The 16,958-nt window shown below is 45.6% G+C and overlaps 1 protein-coding gene across 5 annotated transcripts in view; it reads right to left on the bottom strand.

Annotated features, from left to right (window-relative positions):
* The window catches only part of S1PR2 (sphingosine-1-phosphate receptor 2), a 99,810-nt gene that overhangs the window by 17,082 nt on the left and 65,770 nt on the right, over positions 1–16,958 (bottom strand). For 3 of the 5 annotated variants that reach the window (XM_068274399.1, XM_068274402.1, XM_068274400.1), the window contains one exon: positions 3,322–3,419. The gene's annotated coding sequence lies outside the window, so the exon portion shown is untranslated. Of the gene's footprint in view, positions 1–3,321; positions 3,420–5,618; positions 5,692–14,546; positions 14,583–16,958 lie in introns of those variants that run through there. The other 2 variants (XM_068274401.1, XM_068274403.1) reach the window with 2 other exon arrangements.

Genomic DNA, 16,958 nt, shown 5'->3' with positions numbered 1-16,958 from the left:
GTCTTTGTGAGGCACGCCATCGCCGCATCGCATTGGCTGCCTCATTCCAGTCTGTCTGGTTTTGGAAGCTTGCTGTCGCTAAGTAGCCGCTAGCTAGCAAGCGTTCATTCTGTCTACCTGTCCTGATCTCCGTTCTGGTTTATGCGCTCAGCGCTACTTTGCGCTGAGACGTTATAACGAAAGCATTGTTTGTGGCTGTCAGATCTGCACCGGCTCTGTGCGCCACAATCTCCTATTGGAGTCAGTCCTCCCCTCCACTATACTAGGGATAGCCTGTTTCCTGGTGCTAGTGTGTGTACCTCCTCCACGCCAGCTCATGCGTTGCATGCTGACTGTGGAGAATACACCACCAAGCCTCACAGGAGGATTCTGAGCTGTGTGATTTTTTTTTCTTCGTATTTTATGTAAAAAAGGTACTCTATATAGAGAGAAATACACATTAAAGAGAATCTGTATTGTTAAAATCGCACAAAAGTAAACATACCAGTGTGTTAGGGGACCTCGCCTATTCCCCTCTGTCACAATTTCGCCGCTCCTCGCCGCATTAAAAGTGGTTAAAAACAGTTTTAAAAAGTTTGTTTATAAACAAACAAAATGGCCACCAAAACAGGAAGTAGATTGATGTACAGTATGTCCACACATAGAAAATACAATCATACACAAGCAGGCTGTATACACCCTTCCTTTTGAATCTCAAGAGATCATTTGTGTGTTTCTTTCCCCCTGCAGCTATCTTCCACTGAAGTGTCAGGCTGTTTCTTCCTGCAGAGTGCAGACAGCTCTGCCTGTATGTAATTCCTCAGTATGTGAAAGCCCAGCCAGCTCAGATGAGGATTTATCCAGCTTGTAAAAGATAAGAGAGAGGAGAGAAGCTGCCCTAATCTAAATAATACACAGGCAGTGTGCAGAGAGGGGGCTGGAGGGGGGAGATGCATCACAGAACCACAACACTGAAGAACTTGGCAGCCTTCCAGACACAGGCTGACAAGTCTGACAAGAGAGAGATAAGTTGATTTATTACAGAGATGGTGATAGTAGAACGTGCTGCAGTAAGCCAGAACACATTAGAATAGCTTTTGGAACTTGTAGGATGATAAAAAACAGGATGCAATTTTTGTTACGGAGTCTCTTTAAGCACACATGGAGAAAGACATTAAAGTGCATGTATAAATACAGCCAGATACACACACACACACACACACACACACACACACACAACCACAGGGAGACACAGACGCACACAGACATAGTCACACACAAACACATCCACACGGAGGCACAGTCAGTCACTCTCTCCTTCCCTGGCTGCCATGCACAAGCTGCAGGTTGGCTGTAATCTGGCTGGCAGAGGTGGCAACAGGAGGGGTGGAGCTAAATCCTGCCTGAGTGTACTCCTCCCCACCCTATCTACTGCATGTGAAAATAACTACAGAGGCGATGACTTAAGGACTGCAGTGATAAGGCAACACTCCCACTGTCAAAACTTATCACTACATGTTAATAAGGAAAGCTTCTTTAGTGAATTAATACATAAAATACAGATTGTTGTGTGGTAAGTTTTCACTTGCCTTATTGTCACTACCATGATCTTAGTGAATTGTGGACATTATTCTAGGTACACATGATGCAATTTTCTCACATATTTACTGCCAGATCGATTATTTCCAACATGTCCAATCTGCAGATCGATTTTCCATAGGAGTGAAAGGAAAAAAAATGTAGATCTGGCAGTAAATCTGCCAGAAAATCTAATCGTGTGCACCAGGCATTAATGTCTGTATTTGTACTTGTATTGCTGGGTGTCCTGATTGCACAGAATGTAACAGAAATGTGAACTTCTTTTCTATGTATGCTCCCCTCTGTTTTCTACATTGTACAGCACTATGGAAGATGTTGGGGCTATATAAATTCAAAACAATAATAATGTAGCAATATAGGCAAATGCTGTGGGGCAAAAGGAAGTAGTATAAAGCTATTAGTATAGGGGGAGCTGAAATGTAGCAATAGATGTCACAGAGAGGTCACACTGGCTCTCACTGACAGCAGCGCTCACACACAGAGTGACTTACCTATCAGCATTCCTCTCACTAACACTGACAGCAGCTCTCACACACAGAGTGACTTACCTATCAGCATTCCTGTCACTAACACTGACAGCAGCTCTCACACACGAAGTGACTTACCTATCAGCATTCCTCTCACTAACACTGACAGCAGCTCACACACAGAGTGACTTACCTATCAGCATTCCTCTCACTAACACTGACAGCAGCTCTCACACACAGAGTGACTTACCTATCAGCATTCCTGTCACTAACACTGACAGCAGCTCTCACACACGAAGTGACTTACCTATCAGCATTCCTCTCACTAACACTGACAGCAGCTCTCACACACAGAGTGACTTACCTATCAGCATTCCTGTCACTAACACTGACAGCAGCTCTCACACACGAAGTGACTTACCTATCAGCATTCCTCTCACTAACACTGACAGCAGCTCTCACACACAGAGTGACTTACCTATCAGCATTCCTCTCACTAACACTGAAAGCAGCTCTCACACACACGGAGTGACTTACGTATCAGCATTCCTGTCACTAACACTGACAGCAGCTCACACACAGAGTGACTTACCTATCAGCATTCCTCTCACTAACACTGACAGCAGCTCTCACACACAGAGTGACTTACCTATCAGCATTCCTCTCACTAACACTGACAGCAGCTCTCACACACGAAGTGACTTACCTATCAGCATTCCTCTCACTAACACTGACAGCAGCTCACACACAGAGTGACTTACCTATCAGCATTCCTGTCACTAACACTGACAGCAGCTCACACACAGAGTGACTTACCTATCAGCATTCCTGTCACTAACACTGACAGCAGCTCACACACAGAGTGACTTACCTATCAGCATTCCTGTCACTAACACTGACAGCAGCTCTCACACACAGAGTGACTTACCTATCAGCATTCCTCTCACTAACACTGACAGCAGCTCTCACACACGAAGTGACTTACCTATCAGCATTCCTCTCACTAACACTGACAGCAGCTCACACACAGAGTGACTTACCTATCAGCATTCCTCTCACTAACACTGACAGCAGCTCTCTCACACACACAGAGTGACTTACCTATCAGCATTCCTCTCACTAACACTGACAGCAGCTCTCTCACACACACAGAGTGACTTACCTATCAGCATTCCTCTCACTAACACTGACAGCAGCTCTCACACACGAAGTGACTTATCTATCAGCATTCCTCTCACTAACACTGACAGCAGCTCTCACACACGGAGTGACTTACCTGTCAGCGCTCTCCCTTTGCCGTACAATATGAAGCCGCGTTGTGTTCACTGCCTATTTTCTGCTCTCCGTGGGTGTCGAGATATCAGCCTCCGCTACCTGCACAAAAGTGGAAACAGACGCTACATCAGCACTGCCAGACGTGGGGACTTCCTACAGTATCAGGGATATTTCCCTTTCTTCATAACAAAGATTACAATCTGTCATAATCACACGCGCCGGCAATCACGCACGTATGTAACCGTGTGTCATGCTTTTCTTCTAGCTAAAAATTCTGCTTATTTACAGATGCAGAGGCTAGATAGTGTACTGGTGAAAAGTTCTGCCTCTGATACAGGCGAACAGGGTTCAGACCTTGGCTCTTCCTATTCAGTAAGCCTGCACCTATTCAGTAAGGAGTTCTTAGGCAAGCCTCACTAACCTTGCTTATTGAGTGTGCTGTAGTGGCTGCCTTGCAAGTGCTTTGAGTCTGACAGGAGAAAAGTGCTGTACAAATACTGGAATTATTATTATTTAGTTTTGGAACAGCAGAGAGAACAACAAGATAAAATACTGAAATACACATGAATTATGTTACTTTGAAGCCTTATCCCCAAAAAGATTTAAGGGGGTATTTATAAAAGAGACATCAATAATGGCCACATTTATACAGAATGGACAGTTTTATGTGATCACCAGTCTGCTGTTATTTGACAAGAGTCTTGTACCATCTGATATTTTTATGAAGTGGTGATCACAAAATAGGCTACAATAGAGAACAGGCACGGGCGTAACTACAGGGGAACAGCCCATGCAACAGCAGGGGGGCTCAGAGCCGTAAGGGGCCCCCAACTACTACTTCACTCTCTCCGATAAAGGGGTCCATTCTACTGTTCTGGTGTTTTTGTGGCTACTCGTGTTATGGGTGTGAATATTATGATGGCCACACTTGTCTTATGACCCTTGCGAGATGGGTCCCCAGGCTGTGAGGGTCACCAAAAGGGAGGCAAGGGAAAGGGTATAAATATTGGGGGCCCCCATTAAAGTTTTTCTGCCCCCCCCCCCCCCCCAGCCTTGATTTGTAGTTACGCTCATGTACAGAGATGTCGGTTTCAAAACAAATTCCCTATGTGACAGTCCCTGTTCATAATAAAACCCCCTCTATCACTGGGATTGCCCGTCTATAAATAAATGTGCTATTTAAAGTGTGACTTCGTCCAATACTATTTATTTTGATCTTGTAAAGAGCAGAGGAGGGCTACTAGCCCTCTCTGATGTCTATTTCTGTTTTCTGTGGCAGCACTGGTGAGACTTATACTCACTTCCTGCTAAGTAGGTAATTTTTGCGCATGCTCACTGCCGGGCTGCGCCTGACCTGGGCGGCCATCATAGAACATCTTGGCTACAGCAGTGCTGGGGGGAACCCAAAAAATGCCACCGGGGGGAGGCTAGGTTATCAGTAGGGGAATATATTTGTTATATTCTCCTACTTTGCCAAAAGTGGGGAGAGCAATCTCTCAGCTTCTCCCCGTGCCCAGAACAACGCTGCCAGAACAACTTACTCCACTTCCTGTGTTTAGTGTGCTTATTGCCAGGTCAGGAAGAAAGGCAAACATTTCAACAGGGACACAGACTGTGAGAAATACTTCACAGATGTTCTAACCTGCTCTCACACTGCTAAATAAAAAGGGTGTGTCCCCATTAAAGATATTCCATCACACTTCCTGTTGTAAGTGAACCTATCACTGAGGTAGGAGGTGAGTGGAAATTTCTCCACAGGAACCCAGACAGCAAAAAAAAATATATCCTCACAGATTTTATTTTATATCTCCTGCTCCTAAGCTAAAAAATCTGACTAGGGTTCCATTTAACCAGCTCTGAGGGCAGAAGGGCAGAAGGCTAAAGGCTGCATAACTAAATAGCCTAGGGTAATTATCACTGGGAAAGCAGGGTTACATACCAACATATAGCAATATATACATATAAAAAGTGTTTGATGCTGAAATCAGGCTAATTAACATAAAAATTGGATATCCTGAATAATGTAACACGTTATACTTTGTCGATACGGTGCCTGTGCACGCCCCCGTCATGCATCATCACCCCGGCATAAGAGTCCTGCGCATGCACAGTTCTCTAAGACTGAGCATGGGCAGGACTCTTACGCCAACTGGTGTGATGACACAGCTGACGGGCGACTTCAGCCGAAGTCGCCGGATTACCTTGCGGGCTATGGAGGGGCTGGAGGAAGCCCCAGGTAAATCCAAATTTTATTTTTACAAACAAACTTTCCTAGCAACTTCTAAATGGTTGCTTTACTTGTTTTAAGATATAGTGTTTTTTATTTTGTTTTTCTCGTGGTAAACATTTGACACATGGTTTCTGAATTTGTCTTTGTTCTTCATTAGTGATGGCCGTGTCTAGGAGAACTCTTGGAGAAGCATGTGATCAATTTGGTCAGTCAGGTGATAGATATACAAATCTCTGAGTCTCTGAATTGCTAGTCAAGATCATAATCTTCACTATAATCTTCATGATGGAAGGTGTGCTTTATCCAAATATTTGTGCAGTGATGGAATTCTTGTTTCTGCTGTCAGGAAGCCACTCTTATATCCATTGCTAGTTGAGCCAGGATCAGGAAGTAGCAATGGTCATCCTAGGAAACCTCATGGAGAAGTATGTGATTTGTTTGATCAGCTGACAGATTTGCAAAGCTCTGATTTGCTGTGATCACATCCTGGTTTAGCACATGCTCATAGCTAGCAAATCAGAGACTTACATATGTATCACCTGACCAAACCGATCACATACTTTTCCATGAGTTTTCCTAGACATGACTATCATTACTCATGAGGCATTTTACATCTCACACAATTGTTGCACAGGCTGAGGATGCAGCAATAAGGAGCAGTCTTGTATAGTTTAGAAGAGTTCATAATACATGCTGATTATCAATATTGCATATAATTACATTGTAACATATGTTTTTACAAACGTGAGAGTACTGAGTGAGAATTCTGGGAAATGTAGTTCTGAGGCCCTTTACTGACCGGAAAACATGATTATATAACATTACACAGGGACCCTCCCACTGACTGGAAGATTTGATTTAATTGGGAAATGTTTTGCTCTTATTCCAGGATGAAAAGGCAATTAAAATTACCACGTTTCCAGTTTACAGTGTTGGCACTTGGCTCTGCTGCTCCGCATTACTGAAAATGCATGTCTCCAATTCCAGTCTTTACTGAAAACCTCCATAAAAACACATTCAAAAAGACTGCAAAAAAAAAACAAACAAAAAAAAACCACACTACATTTATTACCGACAGTGGCAATCAGAGGCAGTTCACACTAAGCCCGATTCAGCGTCTCAGAAGCAAATGTGTAAATGGATTCTATGTAAAAGGGGACCTGTAACAAAAAAAAAACTACTTACCTCAGGAGGGGGAAGCCTCTGGATCCTAATGAGGGTTCCCCCGTCCTCTTCACCCTCCGGGATCCAGCGCTGGCAGCCCCCTCACCCTCCAGGATCCAGCACTGGCAGCCCCCAAACAGCGGCAATATAAATATTTACCTTTCCGGCTCCAGAGCAGGTGCAGTTGAGGCTTTCCAATGGGCTCCAGTGGAAATAGCCCAGCCTGATTGGGTCCAGTCTACTGCACGGTAGAGCGGCAATTTCTGCCTGCGTTGGAAAGCCTCATCTGCACCTGCTCTGGAGCCGGGAAGGTAAATATTTACATCGCTGGTGTTCGGGGGCTGCCAGCGCTGGATCCCGGAGGGTGAAGAGGATAGAGGAGTCCTCATTAGGATCCAGAGTCTTCCCCCTCCCGAGGTAAGTACCCCGTTTGTTTTTTTGTTACAGATCCATTCATACTTGCCACTTAAAGAGACTCTGTAACGTAAAAAAAAAAACTCTGGTGGATACTTACTGTACCTCGGGAGGGGGAAGTCTCAGCATCCCAATGAAGCTTCCCCCTCCCCTGTAGCTTTAGGGAATCCAGCGCTGGCTCCCCCGAACCCCCCCCCCCAACAAGTTTGACAAGGGTTGATATATTTACCTCTCTGGGATCCAGCGCAGGTGCAGTACCGGCTCTTCGTTCGGGCTGGGCGGAAATAGCCGAGACTGATCGTATACATTTCACCGCAAAGGCACAAAAATACTCACGGCTGCGCAGTAGAGCGGATCGATTGGGTTCGGCTATTTCCGCCTTAACCCGAATGAAGAGCCGCTAGTGCGCCTGAGCAGGATCACGGTAGGTAAATATTTACCTCGCCACACTTCGGGGGACTCGGGCAGGCTAACGGAGGGAGGAACAAGGACGGGGGAAGCCTCGTTAGGATCCACAGTCTTCCCCCCTCCCGAGGTAAGAGGGATCTTTTTTGATTACAGGTTTTCTCTAAAACTGATCCGCACTGGAGCCCGACCTGCACAATTTTTCTGGACACCGGCGATGCGGTGGATGCCCTCAGAGTCAATGCAAGCATATAGGAACGGACAGCGTCCACCGCTTGACAGGAGCCATTTTCATTAAAGCAGACCTGAATTGAGAGGGATATGGAGGCTGACTTTAAATAAAGCAGATTGCCTGGCTGGCCTGCTGATCCTAGGTCTCTAATACTTTTAGCCATAGACCCTGGCAAAGCAAGCAGCAGATCAGGTGTGTCTGACAACATTAGCTGCATGCTTGTTTCTGGTGTGATTCTGACACCACTGCAGCCAAAGAGATCAGCAGGACTGCCAGGTGACTTTTAAAATGAAATCAGTATGGCAGCTTCCATATCCCTCTCAGTTCAGGGATACTGTAAATAATCACTGTTCTGTTCTTCACCTGTCAGTGGTTTGCACCATTCAGTTGATCAGCTGTTTTCCGGCATCAGTACTTGCCTGGTGTGGTATTTAGGACATTTTGCTGATGGGCATAGCGAAGTGAGCTGGTGAAGATGATGTGGGAGGCACTGACCCCGTGAGGTCACTCGCAGATGTCTATCCATGTCTCCTTGAGGCTGCCTAACTGACAGAAATGGCCAAACTATGCGAAGGGTCAAGAGTCGTGATGGTCATGTCTAGGAGAACTCATGGACAAGCATGTGATTTGTTTGATCATTCCCGCTGACAGATTTGCAAAGCTCTGATTTGCTGAGATCACATTCTGCTTCAGCACATGATCATAACTAGCAAATCAGAGACTTACATATCTATCACCTGACCAAACTGATCACATGCTTCTCAATGCGTTTTCCTAGACATGACCATCACTAGCCAGGAGAACTCACGGGGTCAGGGCAAGGATTCCTGGAAACACCAGGCGCCTGTTACACATCTTCCTCCAGACAGTCTCTATGCAAATTATTACACCAGAGCTCTTATCATGAGTTATATTCCTCAGTGTAAAGAATTTAGACTCTCTTTAGGGGAACTTGCTTTCATCACAGACTCAAACTCCGCCCATACATCCTGAAATGTGCTGGACTACGGACAATGTACTGTATTTCATCACTTGTGTGCGATATACTGTATTGCATTTCTGATGAAGTCTTGCTACTCCTATCTTTCCTATTATTATTATTATTCATTTAGTATTTATATAACGCTGACATCTTCCGCAGCGCTGTGCAGAGTATATTATCTTGTCACTTAACTCTCTCTCAGAGAGGGCTCACAATCTAATCCCTACCATAGTCATTTGTCTACATATGTATCATGTAGTGTATGTATCATAGTTTAGGGCCAATTAATGGAGAAGCCAAATAAGTTATCTGTATGTTTTTGGGATTTGGGCAGAAACTAGAGTGCTTGGAGGAAACCCACACAGACAGAACATTCAAACTCCATGCATAGAATGCCCTGGCAGGGATTCAAACCGTAGAGCCAGCCCTTCAAGGCAAGAGTGCTAACCACTACGGCACCGTGCTGCCCATCCTGTCAACTATGCATATTTTCTGTGTTTCTATAAACAACAAGGCTGGGGGACAGAGCCACAGAGGAGACAAAGAGGAACAGAGGGGACAGAGACACAGAGGGGACACAGAGGCACAGAGGGGACAGAGCCACAGAGGAGACAAAGAGGAACAGAGGGGACAGAGACAGAGTGGACAAAGAGGAACAGAGGGGACAGAGCTACAGAGGAGACAAAGAGGAACAGAGGGGACAGAGCTACAGAGGAGACAGAGGAACAGAGGGGACAGAGCTACAGAGGAGACAGAGACACAGAGGAGACAAAGAGAAATGGAGGGGACAGAGACACAAAGGGGACAAAGAGGCATAGAGGAAACAGAGCGGGCAAATGCACAGAGGGGACAGAGAGGCAGAGTAGGGAACAGAGAAGCACAGAAGGGGACAGAAAGGCTCAGAGGGGACAAAAAGGCACAGAGGGCGAAGGTAGAGGGGGACAAAGAGGCACAGAGGGGACAGAGCCACAGAGGGGGACAGAGAGGCACAGAGGGGGAACAAAGGCAATGAAGGGGACAAACAGGCATAGAGGCACAGAAGGGGACAGAGAGGCACAGAGCCACAGAGGGGGATTAAGAGGCACAGAGGGGGACAAAGAGGCACAAAGGGGGACAGACGGGACAAAGAGGCACAGAGGGGACAGAGAGGCACAGAGGTGGGCCAGAGCCACAGAGGGGGACAGAGAGGCGCAGAGGGGGAACAAATCCACTAAAATGGGACAATCAGGCATAGAGGGGGACATAGAGGCACAAAAGGGGACAGAGAGGAACAGTAGGGGAAAGAGAGGCACAGATGGAGACAGCTCTGTGGCTCTGCCCCCCAGCACAGAGGGGGACACTGGAGGCAAAGGGGGGCACATGAGGCACAGGGGATAGCGGTGCAACAGTGTTTCGACGTAAGAACAGATTCAGGTTAAGAATAAACCTACAGTTCCTATCTCGTTCGTTAACTGGAGACTACCTGTATTCTATTAATTATTATTATTGATTTATGAATCATATTTATAATATGATTTGCTAAACAGGCATAAGGCAATGCATGTGCTTCTATCCACACACCAACCCCAGCCTGTCCAACATGACAAAGTGGTGATTTCCCTGCAATCCAGGCAGACAATGCACAGAGATAAACACAGAGATGAGTGTGTGTTACTCACTGTCACTCCGTGTATATGTGATACCTCATGTGGTTCCTCTCAGCAATGAGGCTGCCTGAATGTCACCAGTAGCTGCTGCTTAGTGTCACACTATGTTTCTGCAACTCCCAGTAATTTATGGAGAATGTCTGTACTAGTTATCCAGTTACTGCCCTACAGAAATGTACAGCACAACAGGACACTTCATGGCTGCAGACTGTACAGAAATCAGCCCCGAACTGTCCTCTGAGGAATTCAGTCCCAATCTCTGCGGACAACAGTACTTGCGTACATGTAACACCTCAAAGAGGACCTGTAGTGAAAATAACAATTAATAAAATGGCTTATTGTTTACAATACTCATTTATAGATTATTTAGTCAGTGTTTGCCCATTGTAAAATCTTTCCTCTCCCCGATTCACATTCCGAAACGTATCACTGGTGGTGACACCATACTGGTTGAACTCCATGGACGTATGTCTTTTTTCAACCAAAATAACTATGTAACTATGTAACATCTTAGTCTTGCCAGGAATGTTCGTTACTGAGAGTTCTATGCACAGAGGTAGATGCTGCTTGTTTGGCTTTTGGAAAAAGCCGTTATTTCCCACAATGCAATGAGGTTTCCAGACAGCAAACTGTCAGGACCATGATCATGACATCACACTGTGGGAGGGGCTTCACCACAATATCAGCCATATAGACCCCCTGATGATCGATTTGAGAAAAGGAAAAGATTTCTCATGGGAAAGGGGGTATCAGCTACGGATTTGGATGAAGTTCAGTCCTGGGTTAAAGTTCCTCTTTTAGGCTGGATTTAGAGTGGTCCGTTGCATAATGCATGGGTTATAATGAGTGTGAACTGCAATGGAGACAGGACATAGACTTTAATACAAATCCTTCGTCCACGGCCAGCAAGACGCAATCGAAATTACGATTACGAACGGCAAGGCTAGTTGGAAGCCCATCACTACTGGTGATATCAAACCTCGTTATCAACACGCACCCGATTGCACCAGTAGCAGCCAGTTAGGATAATGAAAAGTTACAACGCAGTACTATGAACAGGCGCATAGAACTGAATGGGCACTTAATATTATACATTATTCTGCTGAACACTGAACTAGCCCTAAACCTTTAACCCTTTCTGCTCATTTGTCGGACTGTGGAGTTTTCCAGCTTGGCTCCAATGTCTAACAGCTGTTGCTAGGTGGTGCTGTTGGCAGATAAAATCCAGCGCAGCATCACTCTCTTCAGATCAAAGTGTCGGACTGGTGAAGAATCTCAGCGGGAAGAGCTCGATTGGGTGCATAGCGGTAACGGGACAATTCACAAGTAGAAACACCAACGTGTCGGCACTAAATGCGCTGGGGGATCTGTAGAGTGATGGCAGACGCACCTGTGGTCTGCTCTCATATATCAACAATTCCAATAAGATAGCAAAGCAGACGAGGCACCATCCACAATGCTTCGGAGGATTTATTATCCAACCATCACCAGCACAGACAAATTACGAGCAGCACAAGTGTGACGGCCTAACAGCCGTTTCGCGGCACTTCTGCTTCCTCAGAGACCAACAGTCCCACTTGTGCGGCTTGTAACTTGTCTGTGCTGGCGATAGTTGGATAATAAATACTCCCAAGCATTGTGGATGGTGCCTCGTCTGCTTCTCTGCTGCCATATCGGTAATGGAGTTTGATATCGCCAGTAGTGATGGACTTGTGAATAGCCGTCATTCATAATCATAATGTTGATTATGTCTTGCTGACCGCGGCAGAGGGGGGGGGGAGGGGTTTAACTTACCCATGTCACCGCCTATAGCTGATGCGGTCCACATGGAATTCCACGTCACTCCAATGCTTCTTCCTAAAGGGTTTAAAGAATTGGAGTAACATGGAACGCTAGTGAACGCAACCTGGACTGCATCAGCTATAGGCGGTGACATGGGTAAGTTAACCCACCTTCTGGCACGGCCAGCAAGACGTAATCAAAATTACGATTATGAATGGCGGGGCTTTTCCGAAGCCCATCACTGGTGTTCCCCCAAGTGCATGTATCCCTCCCGGTGCTATATGTTGAAGAGACTAAGCAGTCCACCAGCATGACTCCTGGCCTCCTCCTGGCCTCCTCCAGTGTCACTACGAGTGCCTCTTCTATGTGACACTGGCTCATGTAGTGACATCACAACATGCACCAAGTCACATGGTACAGAGTGAGGCCAAACACCGAAGGAGGCAAGAAATCGCACCAGCAGAAAGGTGAGCCTTTAAAGAGAAACCGTAACCAAGAATTGAACTTCATCCCAATCAGTAGCTGATACCCCCTTTCACATGAGAAATCTTTTCTCAAATCAATCATCGGGGGCTTCTGTATGGCTGATATTGTGGTGAAACCCCTCCCACAGTGTGATGTCAGGAACATGGTTACAATCTTAAGAAATAGAGGGGAAACAAGAGGTGGGGTAGTATACAATAAACATACCTAGAGGCAGTGTGTTTTTAGGATATTGAGTAGTAATGCAACTTGGCCTTAGGACAAAGGGGGAGTGGCCTAAGGTAGAGCATATGCTTGTCGGAAAAAGTGAGTTTTGAGGGAACATTTAAAAATCTTAGGGCTAGTTTCCACTTGAGCCACACGAGTCTGGAAGACGCGCGGCGGCACTTCCGGATCTGTGGCTACGCAAACAAATCCCATCAGCCGGCCATGTACAGCTATGGGATTCGCAGCTTCGTGCACCATTCCGGATGGCAATGTCGGCTGAATCGCTTGCGCAAGCAATTTTGGCCGGCGGTGCCATTGTACCCTATGGCAGAGTTTCCCCGCACGATTTGCCTGATTGAAACCGCACCAGTGCGGAAACCGCACCAGTGGAAACGGGCCCTTAGAGGTGGAGAGTGACGGATGTGTTGTGGCAGGTGATTCCAGAGGAGGGATAAAGCACATGAGAAATATTGAATACGTGAATGCGAGGAGGTGATTCTAGTGGAGGACAAAAGAAGGTGATGTGCAGATCGGAGACTGCGGTTGGGTTGGTATCTGGAAACTAGTGAGATGTATCTACAGTATAAAACCAGTGTCCTTCTCAATGCCGCCCCATCCCGTGACATGAATGTGCATTATGCTATGTGACATGGAAGCGTCCTTCCCATGTGGCGTCACACGCCGGCCTGTCACTGCGAGTGCTTGTAATACAATAAAACAATTCGCTGCGGATACAGAGGGCACAAAGGGACATTTCCGGCAGCACAACGCAGCGGCCGGATCCCGAGTTTTGTGTCTGTGAATTGTCCGGATGGAGGAAGGGGGTAAGAGAGCAGACATGTCCCCAGTGGGAAGGGACCCTACTGGGGAGAGAGAGGCGTGAGGTCACATCTGCTCTACTGTTCTGATCTTCCGCTGAGGGGAGAACAGGCTATTTTTGTCTCTCTCCCATATCCTCCGCTTCCTCGAGGCTTCCCAAGTAGTTTGCCTCCCAGAGAAAAGACAGTCAGTAGCTGACTTTGTACTGCAAGCTGGATTATCTTGTTTTTCTCTTATCTGACAATTTTACTGCTTTCCTGTTTGATGGCTATTTTACTAAATTGCTGAACAGGAAACATTGTGCAGGCGACACGGAGCCAGTCATACTGTTTGTGTTGCTGCAGTGGGACGGGAGAGGCAGCCCCCCTCCATACCCAATAGTGGTTCAGGCTGGGCAGGTAGGCCAATCCGTATTTAGGATGGTTAATGGTTCAGGCTTCCCTGAGGGAGGACCTAATCTGCAATAAAATGCTTATCTCCAGTTCTGATAACGTTTGAATGAAAAAGGGGCGCGAGGAAAGAAAAGAGCGTTGGGTTTCGTTAATAAAAATATTGTTAGTATCTATTTTTTTAAAATAAAAATACTGTTAATATCTACCAATATTCTTCATTTTTAAAGTGTAGCTGGTGTATATTTTCATAATAATGTTGGCGAATGAAAATTGTTAACGATAATAACAGAAAGAAAATTTTACTACAGCTTAAAGAGAAACTCCGAACAAGAATTGAACTTCCAAATCAGTAGCTGATACCCCCCTTTTACATGAGAAATCTATTCCTTTTCACAAACAGACCATCAGGGGGCACTGTATGACTGATATTGTGGTGAAACCCCTCCCACAAAGAAATTCTGAGTACGTACTCTTGGCAGTTTCCAGTCTGTGAACCCTGTTGCATTGTGGGAAATAGCGGTTTACAGCTGTTTCCAACTGCCAAAAAACATGCAGCAGCTACATCAACTGCCAACAGTAAAAATGGCACCATGTAATAAATGTCAGTATGTAAATCAGGGATTTAAAAGATTTTACAATGGGCCAACACTGACTAAATCCTTTATACATAAATAATGTAAAAATGAAGCATTTTTTATTACATTATTTTCACCGGAGTTCCTCTTTAACCTAACCCTATCTCACACAGATCTCTCCACTACCGATGCCGAACACTAACCCCTCCTGGCGGTGCCTAAGGGCTCGTTCATATCATTGACGCAGACTGGGAGTGTGATCAGCAAGCAACGCGCACAATCACACTCCATCTGCACCGCAGATCCCATTCACTACAGTGAATAGGTCAGCGTTGCGCTTGGCCAAAAAAATGCATGCAGCAGTGAGATAGCGCATTGCACTACTGCGCAGCACAGCGTACATAACTATGCGGTCTATGCACTTCTGCATTTTTGCATGTTGCACAACATACACGCTGCCGAAATGCCCACAGAAGCGCGTGCGTATGATATGAATTAGGCGTAATCCTAAAACTTCCCCTGGTGGTGCCTAACCCTAAACCCCCCATGTTGGTGCCTAACCCTAAAACCCCCCTGGTGGTGCCTAATCCTAAAACCTCTCCTGGTGGTGCCTAACTCAAAGACCCCCCTGGTGGTGCCTAACCCTAATGCTGGGAATACATGATGAGGTTTTTTGGCAGATTTACTTTCCTATCGTTGTTCGGAACGATTTTCCGATTGTTTTTCTGATCGATTTCCATTAAAGTCTGAGAAAATCGGTAAGAAAAACGGTCAAAATCAGATCGGACCTGTCAGCAACTCATGGTGTATTCCCAGCATTAGACCCCCACCCAAATTTCCTGGTAAGATAACTAGAAGGGACACTAGCGGTGCTAGTGGACCCCACATCCAACCTTAGCTCTTTAACTAGTTGCCGACCGCGTCACATCGGTGGTCGTGGCCGCGGCGGCAGCCCCGGGACCGCCTAACGCCAATCGGCGTAAAGTCCTGGGGCTTCGTTTTGCAGGAGATCGCGCGCATCTCCTGCTTGGTAGGCAGAGCTCTGCCTTCAGTCTCCCAGCGGTGATCGCTGCTCGGAGACTGTTAGACGGCGAAATCGCTGTCTAATTAGCATGTATAGCGCTAAAGCCTATGACAGCTGATCACAGGGATTGAGACATTTTATTAAAAAAAAAAAAAAAAAAAAAGATAAATATTTATAAAAAAAACAAACAAAAAAAAAAACTGGGGGAGCGATCAGACCCCACCAGCATAAAGCTCTGCTGGTGGGGAGAAAAGGGGGGCGGGAATCACTTGTGTGCTGTGTTGTGCGGCCCTGCAGCTTGGCCTTAAAACTGCAGTGGCCTATTTTACAAAAAATGGGCTGGTCTTTAGGTTGGTTTAACACTGCAGTCCTCAAGAGGTTAAGATCACTTTGCCAAATTAATGAGGCACTGTAGTGACATACAATAGAAGGATGTAAATTATTCAGGAAACCCACTTTTATGGTCATGTTACTGTTTTCAGCATCAGAAACACTTCCTACATCTATAAATTGCTGTATATTGGTATGTAGCCTCACCCTACCAGTGATGTTTATTATTATTATTATTTATTTATAAAGCGCCAACATATTCCATGGCGCTGTACAATGTAAGAAAACAAACAAGGGATACACAATGATATACATCAAATAGGACCACTGATACAAGATACAGCACTGCTGATTACAATTTGATTTAACATGATGACAAAAATGTATAAATGTCTAACAGAGTGCAAGCAATTAAATTAATAACATTCCATGACACAAAAGGGTGAGAGCCCTGCCCTTGCGAGCTTACAATCTAAAGGAATGGGGTGGAAACAAGAGATGGGGAAGTATACAGTATATGTACAGGCAGTGCGTAATTAGGTTATTTAGTGGGTGCATTGCCTAAGCTAGAGAATATGCTTGTCGGAAAAGGTGGGTTTTGAGGGAGCGTTTAAAGATTTCAAAGGTGGGAGAGTGGCGGATGTGTTGTGGAAGGGCATTCCAGAGGAGGGGTGAGGCACGTGAGAAGTCTTGTACACGTGAATGTGAGGAGGTAATTGTTTAGCCTAGGCTGTTAAGGAATTCTACTTCCAGAACATTCTGAGAGACCAGGTATAGTTTCCACTGGCTGCAGAATGCTCACAAACATTCAGCAGAGAAGTATCTGACAGGAATAAAGATGTCGTCGTCAGCTGTGATAAATTTCAGAATGTAAATCAGGAAAGATGGAAAGTTTTTACAATAGGCAAAGACTGACTAAATAATTTATAAAGTAATGTAAAAATAAGCAAATA

This window comes from Hyperolius riggenbachi, chromosome 3 (genome assembly GCF_040937935.1).
Source record: "Hyperolius riggenbachi isolate aHypRig1 chromosome 3, aHypRig1.pri, whole genome shotgun sequence".
In the NCBI taxonomy this organism is placed as follows: domain Eukaryota; kingdom Metazoa; phylum Chordata; class Amphibia; order Anura; family Hyperoliidae; genus Hyperolius; species Hyperolius riggenbachi.
The sequence above is the reverse complement of the archived record's forward strand: the minus strand, read 5'-3'. Positions and strand labels throughout refer to the sequence as shown.